The sequence below is a fragment of the Fukomys damarensis genome, unplaced genomic scaffold, assembly GCF_012274545.1.
Source record: "Fukomys damarensis isolate Sample0158 unplaced genomic scaffold, DMR_v1.0_HiC HiC_scaffold_30, whole genome shotgun sequence".
In the NCBI taxonomy this organism is placed as follows: Eukaryota; Metazoa; Chordata; class Mammalia; order Rodentia; family Bathyergidae; genus Fukomys; species Fukomys damarensis.
In genome coordinates this window covers 64,254,882-64,269,731 of record NW_022900942.1, presented here as the reverse complement: position 1 = coordinate 64,269,731, position 14,850 = coordinate 64,254,882, and the positions used below count along the sequence as shown (strand labels likewise).

The following is a 14,850-nucleotide window of genomic DNA, read 5'->3' as shown; positions in this document are numbered from 1 at the left end:
GGGGGGGAGGGGCCACTGGCTGAGCCCAGCAGAGGGCGGTGAGGTGCACTGTGCCAGGTCACCTGATCCATCCCAAGAAACTTCCTGTGACAGGTTGTGAACGCGAGTCTAACAATATTCTTCAGGGCCAGTGGAAGGCCTGTGAGTTCAAGCCACGCCCCATGGCACAGGCCAAACTGCTCCTCCCTGCGCTTCAATTAAAGGTGAATTCACAAGGCGGGAATTTGGAATTACTGGTGGAGAAACGATGCCAATAAAAATGGTGCTGGAATGATACTATTTAGGAGAAATATTGTACAATGTTAAAAGCAAAGAGAAAGAGGGAATGGAGAAAGAATGAAAGGATAAGAAGTGAGTTAAAAAAACAAATATAAAGAGTATTTGGAACATGAATATAAAGGAAACATTTGGTAGATTTGACATGTAAAAATTAACTTTATCAAAAACAAAATGTAAAGGTAAATGATAAATAGGAAAAAATACGTTTTCAGTATAAATGTGTTGTTGCCCTTATAGAAAAGTGATAAAATCAGTAAAAAAAATAACACCCCAAGAGAAAACAGACAAAACACATGAATAGCAAATTCTCATTAGGAGTAATGTTATTTTCTTGTAGCTAATACTGCGTATGTAAATATATACAAGGAAATATGTAAATATATACAAGTATGATTTGTTGATCAAAATCGGCATTAATAAAATTTAAGGAAAATAAAAGCACCGCACCTGTGATATATGTACTCACTTGCAAAAAGATTCAAAAATGCAAACTGAAAATACAATTGAGGAATCATTCCGTATGTAGATAATTTGTAATATTTACAAAGAATGATAATGACCTGCATTAGAAAAGCCTCAGGAAAGCAGGCATTCACAAACAGCTTATAAAAGGACCATGCATTTAGTAAAGAAAAACCTCGATTTCAATACAGTTCCAACAAGTAAGTCTTTGCAGAACACACAAAGTAAGTGCTGAGCTCTGTGTCCGACCTAGAGAGGCAGATGCTGAGACCTCAGCATCCTGCATTTTCGGAGTCTTTTGCTCAGCTGCAAGAGATTGGAGGGAGGGAGAGACGTTACACAGAACCAGTGGAACACACCAGGCCTGTGCCAGAACCAGTGAGATTGTACTGTGGGGTTTTCATGGGCCTCATAGCTCCTGCCTGTGGAGCTGTGGAAAGCAGCAAACCGGTTCTACACCCACGCCCTCACCCTCAGCAGACCACGCCTCCTGGTTTGGAGGAGAGCCCCCAGGGTCTCATGCATATCCTTCCATTGCCTCCCTTGCAGGGCCCCTCTGATAACCCCCTGCACCCTCCTGGCAACCCTAACACAGGCCAGGAATACATGCTTCTGTGCAGGTCTTCCTTCCCCAAAGGAGCCGGCCCTGTTCTATGAAGAAATACCAACCATCAGGTTTGTGTACATATAAAGCATCTGATGCTGGCTGCCTTCCCAGAACCAACCCTGGAGAAATTACAGAAGCTAGAGGGAAATATGAATTCTGGGAACTTTTGAAAAGTGAGAAAAGCCTAACTGTGTTGGACTCCTGCGTGCAAGACGGGTGATCTGGGCAAGAATAACAGATAAAGCAAATCGGGCAATGGACTCACCCAGACTCCTTCCCTGAGCTGTCCTGAGTCAATCCTTGCCTGCTTCACCAAAACAGCAGCAACAGAAATGAATAAACAAAAAATAAAAGAGAAATAAAAAATGGGGAAACACAGAATATACATTATAACCCCAGCTAAAATTCTAAGCCATAATAATTGACAGCGAGGGTCCCAAAAGTATGTAACTTAAAAAGTAATTAATTAATTAAATTAAAAAAGAAAAAAAACTTACTAGTTCATGAAAAGATAAAGATATTTTTGAATTTTTTTAAATCAAAAGGAGTAAATTTTCAAGAATAATTAATTCTAGACTAAGAACCAACCACAAAGAGACAAAAATATGGTTGATTCACTTTCAAACCTGCAGAAGAAAATTCATTCTAAAGAACAATATGAAAGGAGAGAGAAAGAAAAACAAAATAGAGTACATATACACTTGATCTCAGCCAAAGGCCAAGAAGCGATAGAGTACATGTAAATGAACCTGAAACAGAATGGCAAAAACCATTCCTAATAGAAGAGTAATTAATAAATGTAAATGGGTTAAACTTGCACATTAAAAAATGGAAGCATTCAAACTGGATTTAACAGAAACAGAAGTTAGCAATACATTGTCTATAATAGAATGCTTAAAACAGACAAACAAAAGACGCAGAGAGAGGGTGGAAGAGGTTAAAGTAGGTAAATTCGAGGTGAAAGAAATCTTAATATTTGACAGAACAGAGATTTTTAAAAACTTCAAAAGAGAAATGGGTATCTGGGAAGTAAAACAACAGACAAGACAGAGCACTCAGACATCCACAGATACCAAGGTGCAGCCTTAAACTCTGTCTGCACCAGACAGAACATCAGGAAGAAATCAAATCAGAATTTTAGTTTTCAATGAGGGCAGAGAGATTATGTAGAAAAATAATGGCTAACACAATCCGCCCCCCAAAAAAATCAAGCCACAGATTCAAGAAGTTCTAAGAAAATCTCCAGAATCAATACAAACATCTATCACAGTCACAGTTCAGAAAACCAAGGATCAAAAGAAAACTCTTTAAACCATGTAGAGAAAAAGGCAAATTATGTTCAACAGAACAACAGACAGAGGAACATCTCCTTCTTAATAGAAGCCAGAAGAAAATATAACGCCAACACAAAGGGCCAAAGGAAAATAGCTACCTGTATAGAATTCGGGGAGCAAGTACCTCACCCAATTAAAAAAAAAAAAAGCTAAAGAGCTTACACAGACCGTTCACAACAGGCGAAACAGAACTGGTCAATAACGTTTTTTTAATCCTTTATGGTATTTCTCAATAAAATGAAAACTAAAGCCATAATGAGACACCACTGCCAGAATGGACAATTACATCTTTTTAAATGTTGAAATGGATGTGCTCAGGCTGTAGAGAAAAGGGAACTCTCATCATTTTGGGTGAGAATACAAAATTATATAACCTAGAGAAAAGGCCTGGTGGCTTATTTTTTATAGAACTCAACATACATCCATATCCTAGCCATTGAATTTCTTTCTAGGTACTCACTGAAAAGAAATGAAAACACATGTTCATCAAAAGGCTTGGACAAGAATATGCATGGTTTTCTTTGTAAAAGCCAAAACCTGAAACTAGCCCAAGGGGCTACCAGTAAGAGAATAAATAAGTGAACTGAAAAATTCAGACAATGCAGTACCATTTGACCATAAAAAGGAGTTTCTGTGGATACCTGCAGCATCGTGGATAAACCTCCTGAAACTCATGCCGCACAGATGATGCTTTCCACAAAAGAGTGCATATTGTATAACTTCATGATTTTTCTCACTGTGGATAAGCTTTGTCCATGTGGAGGTTAATATAAATAGCACCAGCAACAACAACAACAAAAAAACCCTGTGGAACTCTGCTTAAAGATATGTGTGCTCAGGTACTGGGGAAGCATACTGATGCCTACAAACTATGCTGAAATGCATCCAGAATAAGATGACTGCCATACAGAGAGATGGGTAAATATCTGGTAAAAATAGAGTGATGTATTAATGGTAGAATCTTGGTGGAGGTATAGACTATAAACATTTCAGAACTTTTCTGTATGTATGAAAATACGTATTTATTATATTGGAAAAATAAGGTATGGAGAAGATTACTAAAATTTACTAAAAACCATAGAAGATTTTATTATTCAGTGGAGTGACATTCCAGCACTCATATGGGACCATATGAAAGAAAGATGAATGGTCCCCAAGTTAATCTACAAATTAAATGTAATCGTGATTAAAATTCCTGGTACAGTTTTAACTCAGTAAGTTTAAATTCAATTTTGTATGGAAGAATACATAGCAAGAGCAACTGACTCAACTTTATAGAAGAAGAGCATAAAAAAACTTTAGCAGATGTCTTGCAGTGTCACAGGACAGTGATACGGCAGCCCCCTTACCATAGAGGATGGGTTCCAAAATGCCCAGGGCCTCCTAAGACCTCAGATAGCAGGGCATCTGATATATAGGACGTTGTTTCCTTGACCAACACCTATGATAAAGTTTGATGTATACATTAGGCACTCTTAGAGATGAACAACAAGAGTTAAGGATAAAATGGAACAGTTCTAACAACCTCCTTAAGTGAATGTGATCTCTCTGGAAAGGGTCAAGACAAATCTAAACGTTTTCAAAGTACGCTTGACATACAGACAAGTGACCTTCCTATAGCCCTGGGACTCTGCCGGGGAAGGCGCAGGATTGGGTGGTGGCTCCACTCCAACGTGAATGGCGGATGGATTCGATGGGAAATATAGAAACTGCTGTTCTCAGAAGGCCGTGCAGAAGGCATCTTCACAACCCGAGGACAGGAAGCCCTTCTCCCTCGCTTCAGAGCCCCAGCAGCACACCCAGCTCCCTCTGCTTTCTGGCTTCTGCCCTAACGACCTGTGATGTGATGAGCTCTGGGTGCAGACGCTCAAGGCTCGCACGGCCCTCATCTCAATGAGCAGTCACACAGAGGCCCAGTTCAGAGCAAGCTAAAGCACTCTGATAGTTTGTGTGCGTATTTTAAAAAGCAGCATCAACAGTGCACATAAAATTCATAAATGACTTATACATTGTCAGCTGCCACAGGTATCGACAGAAGATAGCTTCCGGTGTCCCCTGTAGATGTCAACCCGGAGATGCTCACTTCCCTCATACAGAATGGCATGGGAGTGGAGCCACGGTCTGTGCACATCCATGTAACTTGCACCACCTCTCACTCGCCTCCACTACCTACTGTAGTGTAAAGTATGTGAAGCTTCTAGGGAATGATGATAAAGGAGGGGCCGGAGCCTGTAGGTACAGATGCAGTGTTTTACAAAAGTATTTTTGCCTTGCCATTTGTTGAATCCATAGATAGGAAGGACTGACTGTATTTCAAAACCATTTCCAGAACCAATATCAAAATTCGAACAGGGGCCTGCTTTGGTGGTGATTGCATTCGGTTTGTTTTTGTGTGCTTTTAAGTACTTAATGAATTTTCAGCTTTGAGCAGGTAGTATCTTTGCAATGAGGAGGAAGAATATATGTCCTTAGATGGCTGGGTGAAATGAGGCATTATCTGAGTGGGTGCGTGATGATATTGTCCCAGACAGAGGAGAAGGAGCTGGTCGGCTGCATCTGCCAGGAAGGAAGCCCTGGGCTTCTGCTTCTTCTGTGTGCACTGTGCCCTGAACTTCACTGTGGATAGTCTGTACAGGGCACTGACTCGGCTTCTTGGCCCTCAGGTAGTCTCTGCTGGAATCTCAGGACCACACCAGAATGAACTTACCTGCAAGTACACATGTTTATTTTTTCAAAGTCTATCAAATACACATCCTTGTGCACACACACACACATACACTCATGCAAACACAAACACACACATACACATCTATCTCCTGGGTGCCGGGATGCCTGAGAATCTGGCTGAAGGTCACGGACCATATGTACCGCAGAGGCTCCTACCTACAGCCTCTCATTCCACCAGTCTGCACGTAACTTTGACTGGAGCAGAAAGGGGTTGCTTCGCTGAGCTAAAACATCCCTCTGCTTTGGTGAGCTCTCTTCTTACAAAACACATGCGTGCATTTCAATCTAAAATATTTAGGGTCAATTATTGATTTCTAACTCAGCTCTCATATTTTGGAAGGTCCTTTTTATCAGATTTGAAATCTGACCGGCAACTGCTAAATCAATGATTACAAGACCAGCTTTGGTGTAAAATATGCACCATCCTAAGGCTGAGGATACTTACTCTGGACTTGGGAAAATGAAGATCAATCTGTATACGAATGATGCTTTTTTTTTTAAATAAAATCTTCACTTTGGAAATGGAGTCTGAAAAGATGCTTTGTGTATGTGGAGAGGTGGCGAGAGTTAGAGGGAATCAGTACTGGGTTTGCAGCTTTAGGACACATTTGGCAAGATTGGGTAGCTCTCTATATTAAGTAAGCATGTATTTAGCACCTGTTCAAAAATGGGCCCTTGAGGCTGGGGTGTAGCTCAGTGGTAGATCACTTGCCTGACATGCACAAAGCTCTGGGTTCAATCCCCAGAGCAGCTGATAGACAGATCAATATCTAGACAGATAGACAGACAAAAAATATTGAAAAAAAGCTGGTCTAAACCCCTTCGTTTTCAGAAACAAAAATGTCCTCCCTCCCTTCCTCTTTTCCCTCCCTTCTCCTCTTCCGTCCTGTCTCTATCATCTCCTTCTGCAATTATTTAAGACTCTCTGGTGTGCATAGCAATCTGCACTGTTTCAAAGCTATAACGAAGGATTCTTTCCCTTGCTTCCAGGAACATGAAATTTAATTAAATTGTATGTGCTCGCGCACAACCAACGTTAAAACCCAAAATGAAGGCAGCATAAACACAGGATGGCATTAGATTACAAAATAGAAGAGATGTCACAAGGTTGCAGAATTAAGCAGCTGTAACCCAAGAAACCCAAACTCCAAAATGTCCCCAAATCCAAAACCTTTTGCGCACTGACAAGACACCACAAGTGGAAAATTCCACACCATGAAACTTCGCTTTACACACAAAGTTATTTCTCATAAGTTATAAAATTACCTTCAGGCTGTGTGTGTAAGCTGTACACGAAGCAAGAATCGCGTGTCTCTCGAGTTCCGTCCCCACCGTACGTCGTTATAAATGTGCAGATATTCCAAAGATGGAGAAAACCGGACATCCAAAACGATTTCACTCCCAAAGAGTTTGGGTAAGGGGAACTCAACCTGTAGTTTAAAATACACAGAAATGAAGTGGATGCTCTCTCAACAGCCCCAAGATGACTGTTAGCCAAGAAGGTTTGTAAGCTAATGAGCCTCCCAGAGCGCGTAACCTGAGGCAGAAACCATGTTTCCCGAAACAACCACACTGGACGCCCAGGCAGGGGCGCATCTCAGGGGGGTGTGAGGGACTGCTGTGGACGCGGTGGCGCCGGACTCCCTGGGAAACAGGTTCCCATGGGGAAGTACTGAGCCGGAGTTGACGCGGAATCCAGAATGCGGAATCCGGACAGGAACCCTGAGGAAAACTGAGGGGTCGACTCACTGGGGCTATGGCTTCGTAGGTCAGGATTCCGAGCGATGTTTCCACGGCACTCCTGGCTGACTACCTCCCTGAACCCAGCTAGTATGGCCATCAGGATGAAGGGGAAAGTGAGCCAGCCCTAGGTACTTCCCTGGGCGTCCCTGGGACTCTGACTCAAACAGATCCAGTCAGGGAATCCGTGTTTTGCTCCATATCTTTTGCACCATTTTTCCATAGTGATGCCAGTTGAAAACCACAACCAGGCTGCGGGTAGTGTGTGACAATATACTTCTCCCGTCTTACCAGAAGTCACTTCTTACTCTGGGAAGTTTAGGTGTAGTTTCAAGAGCCTATTAAGCAACCATGACTGCCTAAAGAATATTACTAATTTTTAAAAATGTCCCCCAATGTCCTATCTGGCCCATCTTAATAATATAAAGCAGTCTTGCATTAAATATCTAATTGAGTAAATTTTAGTCATAGAAAAAAAGTATCTGGAGATGTACTCATTTTGTGCTCTTTATCTAAACTGGAAAATCAACAAGCACAAAAGTATGACTGGAAATGTTCAAGTAAGCTACGTAGAACACATACCGATAAAAGCCTTTGAAATCTATGTGTAAGACGGTACTTGAATTTGGAAATGGAAGGGAAACTGAGACTCGGTCCCCATCTCTGACAAAGCTTCCTACGTGTGATCAAATTTTCAGAGCGCGGGGAGTCGCTGCCTCTCCATCGGGACGCGCTTCCTGCTGGGCCTGAGCGCCTCGGGGTCCTCCCCAACAGGATGCTGAAACACTCGTGTATGAGAGTTGTTCTGAGGCAGAGTCTGTGGGTCATTTCCAACTTCCATGCACGCCTGTGTGCACAGAGAGAGCACTGGCAAACAAGAATAAAAGAATTCATTAATGAAACACCCAGCAGATGGCAAACCCAGCCCAGGGTTATTTTCTTACTCATACATCAGACAAATGTCTGCAGAGAACCTGTAGGTGCCGGGGTTGTAAAGAAAAATAAAGATGAAAGGCTGAGCACCTGCCTTCTCGAAGCTTGCGTCCTACCCTTTGAATACTGATGTTCTCAGCAATGTGTGTTCTCCCAAGTGAAACGGGTCGACATCTAGCACTAAAGATTATGTGTAGAATGGAGCAATAGAGATGGAGAGGGCGTGGGGCGTACACAGCACATTTGCAGGTCATGTTTGGTCAAGGATGGCCACGTATCAGTGGCTTCACACTGTGGGATCCATTGTTTAACTAGGCAGTCGGTTTACCCCCCAGAAAGGGTGACATTTGAATGAATGGATGACCTGGAACAGGGTGATGTAAGGCAGGACAAAAGCAAAGTCAATGTGGTAGGAACACACATCTGGGCGACCGCCTGTGGCCAAGTGGCCAGGCCACAAAGAACCCAAGGGAGAGGTAGGAAGTGGGTGGCTGAGATGGACAGGAGACAGGCCTCTAAGGCTTGGGGGAGGAGTAAGGACTTCCTGTGGGTTGCAGTGGAGGTTTTAGGCAAGGAGTCATATGATCTGATAAAGGCACATTATTAAAAATGGCTTGGCCGCAGTCTGGGAAATAGGTAAGAAAAAGAGGAAGCAGATGGTTCTGTGAGATTCTGTGAGTTTCGGAAAACCTGCTCCCTGCAAAGCCTTGGTCGCTGTGATGCTCCTGGGAGGCAGGAGGACTATTCAAAGATGGAACAGACTGGGAGGAAGTTAGATTGCTGGGGCATGTCCTTGAGGTGGGAACTGGGACCCTGGTCTCTTCCTCTTTCTCTGACTCTGGGACACCATGAGTTGAACAACTCCCCCACACACTCCCACATGATGTTGTGCCTCCTAAGCACAGCCCACAAGCAATTATTGTTGGTCGAATACTTGCTTTGTGCTGGGCCTGTTGCTAGGCAGTTTTGCATACATTGTTTATTTTGATTCACGCAAAAAGCCTAGGAAGTAGGTAACTATTATTATCCGTACTTTGCAGATGAGAAAACAACTCAGAAAAGTTAAATAGCTTGAACATATGGCCACTAAGCGGTAAAACAGGAATTCAGCATAAATGTTTCTGATTCCCAAGGCAGAGGTTCTGGGCTATTCTCAATCTTCCACATGAAACCTGGAGTCCACAGAGGGACAGTGGTGTGGAATGGACGCAGGAGTGGGAAGAAGGGAGAGAGGACCATAGAATGTTCTCCGGAAGCGAAGAAGGGCTGGAGGCAAGGAAAGTAGAGCTGGGAAATAAAATAAAACAAGAGCTTTAGCAAACTGTCAGCCACCAGACAACAGAAATGGAGCCATCAAGCCATCGTTGGTGCATGGAGCTTAAATACTTTGTTTTTCTAGTTTCTAGATCAGTTTCAAAGTTGGCAGGAACCGATATGTTTTTTTTTTTCTTAATCAATCCTTTCCCACTCTATAAACACGCACTGATTTGTCAATCAAACACAAACATACTCACTTGGATACAACTTCTTGCCCTGCCTTCTACTTCCACATTTTTTACAAGGCTTGAACATGCCCTCCCATGACAGTTGGTCTCTTTCCCGGTTTCTCAGAATTTGCAGAAAGTCACCCTCATTTTAAATGAAGACACCAATCAACAATGACATTGAGGAATGCAGCCAACTGATAGGTCTTGCCTGCCTTGTTTGTCCCTACAGAGTCACGATGAGTTGGGCTGATGTGTATTCTGGATGGGCCAGCTCCTTCCTTCGATGGGAGAAACAATCTGAGTTTAAGTTTGTTGCATCAGGAGGTATAAATAGGAAAAAAAAGACCATTTAAAATAGGCAGCATGGACGCAGAGCTCGTGCAGCCAACCAGTGAGCAATGTGTTACAAATGGTGACAGCTGAACACATCGTGGTGAGTGTGCAGAAGTCTCACCTGCCCACAGTGCGGGGGTCCCGGAAGGGCTCTCCCTGCACCCTCCTTGGTCTTTCCTCTTGGCATTCCACGGACACGGTATGATATGCTCTTCATAATTGCACACGTGGCTCATCTCCTCTGCACGCACCTCATTGTCATCTGCTCAACAAGGTCATGAGCTGACAGTGGGACCTGCCTTGGGGAGGAGGCCCAGGGTGCCCCAGGCGAGCCATCAAGAAGGTATCACGACTAAATCCCGCATTTCAACAGCAATGCATCACGATGTTTCCCTCTTTTGACTAATCATGTCTTTGTCCTTCAACAAGAATGACACTCGATGGTTTCATTTACATATTACTAAATATCACCCTTCTTTTAACATTTGTTTGCAAGCCTAGTACCTCTCTGCTGGGACAAGAGAGGGTGGCTTGAAGCTGGTTCTTGGTAGGTATTCTGGGAAAGCTTACTTAATATGAAAACTAATGTAATCTCCAAACAGTGACTTCTACCAGGACTCTGGGCTCTGTGCACATCCAACAGCAACATTAATTAACTCACAGCATCCAGAGGTCCAGGAACTTGATGAGCCAAGGTCATAGAGAACCCAAGAAAAGCTTGGTTATAATGAAATACTAACAGCTAATTACACATCTAAAACGGAGAGATCAATGTGGCACGGCAGAGCTCACCTCCTAATAGCCTAGCGGAGCAGCAAAGTGACACCAGTGTGACACCGGGGAGACACCTTCTAGAAGCCACTAGGATGCTTCAGGCAGCAAAAGCTGTTAAGCCGTGTGGAGCTCTACCTGTCCTGCAGGTTGAGGGTCTTGGGCAAGTCACCTGCCCACTCAGCCCCACCTTCTTCCTATAGAAGAGCAAGTGTGGGTTACACAACCATCGGATTAAATCCCACTGCAGCAGGATTTTCACCCTTATCTCCTGGGCTTTAGGAGCTTGATTCAGGGGGTTTCTTTTGCAGTGTCACTGATTTCTATAAATCCAAAATGAGCATTGTAAGTCCGAACCCGCAGAAGGACGTGCCTTCCCTCAAACTGAGATGCAGGTGGACTGTGAGGCTAGTCCCTACGGAAGCCTCTCCACATGAGTGAGACCAGTCTTTTCTGCCTCTTTGTGTGCCTGGGAAGTGCACTTCCAGGACACTCACAGTGGGAACCAACTCCAGAGGAGCTACTGCCCTGTGCCAGGGAGTGGTGGACACGGCCAGTGTGGGTTGCTTCCCAGGGAAAGACACCATTTCCATAGCAATACTCAGTTCACTTCAAACCCTGAGCCAGATGGGCCATTCCAGCAAAGCCGGCCTGGGGGCTCTGCACCACAGCCCCCCACAGCCTTAGTGGAACTCAGTTTCATGTGGAGCCCTAGACGGCCAGCCAGGGCAAGCTGACTGCACAAACAGTCCGTGCATCCCAGCATTCTCATCCACAAAGGAGTTACTTCTTGCTCCTTTCCCAGATTGATATACGGTCAACTGTCGGGTTTGGGGTGCTCCTTGAGGACAACAAGGCTCCTTCCACCTAGTGGCTCCACATTCCCCAGGACGGGGACCTCTTGTTTGCACACTATTGGCATTTGGCCTGGATGGCTCTTTGACAAAGGGCTGCCCTGTGCTTATAAGCTGTTTAGCCGCATTCCTGGTCCCTGCTACCAGATTCTGGGTGCCCCTCTCCGCTGTGATTTGGAAATGTCTCCAGACACTGGCAAATGTCACCTGGAAGTCAGAACCACCACTGGCATCCCAGGCCCCACAGCGCTGCCCTCAGGTTGGAAGCCCCTCAACTTGGTCATCTAGATTCGGCCAGCAAACGGAAAGAGGGAGGTACATCCGCTCCTAGACGCCGGGCAGCACAGTGACATCCCCAGGAGAGTGAGGCACAGCCACACGTCCCCCCTGAGGACAGAAGGCCACATGTTTGAGGGGGGTGGAACTCTGGCTCTGCCGAAGATGGAAGCACAGCGAGAAAGGAGCACAGCAGGACGCGTCAGGCAGAGGCCTGGCTAATGGGCAGCTCTCCGGGCTCTCTCTGCTCAGTGGTCCTTCCTTCTGGAGCCCGCTGAGGTATGGTCGTCCTCACACTGCTCAACCTGCCCGTCTGCTGCTTCGCGTGCTCTGGCCCACATCTCTCCATTTCCTGCCCACCCTCCGGCCCCTGCCCCTTTGGTTCTCCTTCCCTGTATATTTGGTATTTATTTTGAGATTCCACACGTAAGTGAAGTCATGCAATATTTTTCTTTCCCTGTCTGATCTACTTAGCATAATGTCCTCTAGTTTCATCCCTGTTGTAGCAAATGTCAAGATCTTGTTCTTTATATGGCTGAATAATACGCTTTGATATATATAGTACTTCCTTGCAGTTTTTGTCTATTTTTTTTCTTCCAGTGCTAGGATTCATACCCAGATTTTTATACATGCTAGATTAGTGCTCTCCTGAAGAGCTACCTCCCGGCCATTCCTGCTTTTGCAGTTTCTTTATCCACTAGTTTGTAGATGGATACTCATACTGTTCCCACGGCTTAGCCACTGAAGCAGAGCTTACAAGAACAGGGTAGTGCAGGTAGCTCTGCAGGGTTCTGCCTCATCTCTGTTGTGTTCACACCTGGGGAGGACTGGCTAGCTCAGACCATGGTTCCAATTTTATTTCTTTGCTAACTTCCTTATTAATATGAAAGTAAAAACCCAGCCCGTCCTCATCTCTTTTAAGAAGGCTTCCATCCCTGCTAACTAGAAGGTAAAGGGCAAGGAGCAGGAAGAGGCAGCAGAGGACAGGGGCAGAAATGTCAGGGTGAGCTTGGAAGAGGAGACTTCAGGGAGCATGAAGGAGAGAGGCCGGGAAGGACCATGCCTAGGAAGAGAAGTAAGATGCAAAACAAGTTTGCACAGGGTTCACTTCATGCTATTTCAGAAATACGAATATAGCTCGTATTGAAATCTCTCTTGGGTTGTGGAGCTCAGTTTCCCTGATGCAGGCCCTGAGGGGCACACCTTCCACCGGGTTTACAAACCACTGCGACTCAGTTTGTGGGTAGGTAGTGAAACAGTTCTATCAAGCAAGAAGGGAACAAAATGGGAAGAGTTACCCAATGCCAAGGAAACAGACACACATTTTCCCTAAGCTACTGAGCCCAAAGGAGCCAAAGCATGTGCTCCCCAGTACCTGAGAGTCTGTTTCAGAAAGCAGAGGTGAGTGTTGGTGTCAAGACTGGTCACGCTCACAATCTAGAAGGTCAAGAAGGCTAATGCCTCCCAGGCTGTAAGATGCACATAATGTGAGTCACGACAGGCTCTCGTTGGAATATGGCTTCTGGTTGAGCTTGTTGGCAGGGTCTATGATTCTGAGATCCTGGACAACACCAACACATGCAGGTCTATGGACTGCAGCTGTGGAATGTTGATCCATTTTCTTGACAAACTGTGCAGGCTACGTGATCTACAAAGAATAGCAGGTTTACTCTGGCTCAGGTCTGGAGCCAGGGAAGTCCAGGAGCCTGGCAGCAGCATCTGCTGGGCTTTAATGAGGGGCTCACACTGCAGCACAGTGGTGTCATTTCTCTCTGTGGTAGAGCTTGCTCCATGCTTTTGAGCATTTGAGCTCCAAGGGATTCAACAGTAAAAGGAAAATGGTAGCCAACATAGAATCTCCAGGTAGACTGGAGCATTGCAAAGCAACAGAGCATTTTCATTAAAAACCACTGAAATGAAGTGTCCCCACATGTCCTCTTTCCCAGCAGCACAACGGGGTCAAAGCCCTTTATAGGAAGGTCATGTTGGTGTCGTACAAGTCAAGGTGACCCCGAGCCTGGAAGACTTGAGCACTGCCCGAGTGTGTAAGACACAATGACAGAACTCGGACTCGACTCAGCTCAGTCTCTCCTCAAGTTCTTCTGTCCCTGTGACTTGAACCGTTGGTAATTTGTCATTGCAGAAAATAAATCTGCCTTCCATTTGTAATACTTTTGGACTTTGAGAAGATCTCAAGTGATCAGAGATTTTAATTAACAGCTGTAGCTATTTGCTCATGTTTAACCCTTCCTTTATCAATAAAAACACTGGCACCAAATTCCATTCAGTTCCAAAGTAATGGTAAAGCAGCTCAACTGAGGCTGCCCGAGGGATATTTTCCTAAATGTGCTCTGAAATGATCCATATTCATAACTGCTAGAGAAATTCAATCATATATACTGTACTTTCTAATAGGCTAGCGTTTTATTTGCCTTTCGACAACAGGGTGATGATTCCTCGCCCCTCATCCTATGCTAATAACTGATCCATTTGTGGTGATGATAAATCGCAATTATCTTTACTCATATAGCCTTATTACTATGCAAATTTCCTCTTGTTTATTTTCTGACAGTCACAATGACTTGAATAACCCAGATGACATAAGATCATCACCACTTACTACTATTAAATAATGACAAAAATATGTTTTATGAAGCTGACACAATAATGAAAACATCTTAGAAAACCCCATGAAAAGAAGGAGCAATTCGGTACAAAGGTGTTGTGTTTAAAAATGAAATGTAACCCCAACAGAAGTGATTTGAAACTTTGGAAGGCAGGAAGGGTCTCCCCCCCTCATTTTAAGAAAAAGAGGGCCACACCCCAAGATGTGGACAACTACAGAAAGGGCATCAGGGTAGAGCACTTTACAGTAAACAACTTGGCTTCTCCTCACTTCCCCTTTTTGAGCCTCAAAAATGCCTATTTGTGGTGGTGCCAGGCTGGGGGTTTAGAGGTGTTCCTTATTTCTGTGCGCAGGAAAGATCACAATGAATCAAGTTTTTGTTTATTTAAACCGGCATTCAGAGACCCTTGGATTTGTGGCT

The 14,850-nt window shown here is 44.4% G+C and overlaps 1 long non-coding RNA gene across 1 annotated transcript in view; it reads right to left on the bottom strand.

Annotated features, from left to right (window-relative positions):
• LOC104872411 overlaps positions 1 to 7,032 on the bottom strand; it is a 12,033-nt gene extending 5,001 nt beyond the window's left edge. Inside the window, exons 1-2 of the long non-coding RNA XR_783157.1 lie at positions 6,947 to 7,032; positions 6,676 to 6,839 (exon numbers count right to left, since the gene is read on the bottom strand). This is a non-coding gene — a long non-coding RNA (uncharacterized LOC104872411). The remainder of the gene's footprint in view (positions 1 to 6,675; positions 6,840 to 6,946) is intronic.
• Positions 7,033 to 14,850: the final 7,818 nt, after the last annotated feature.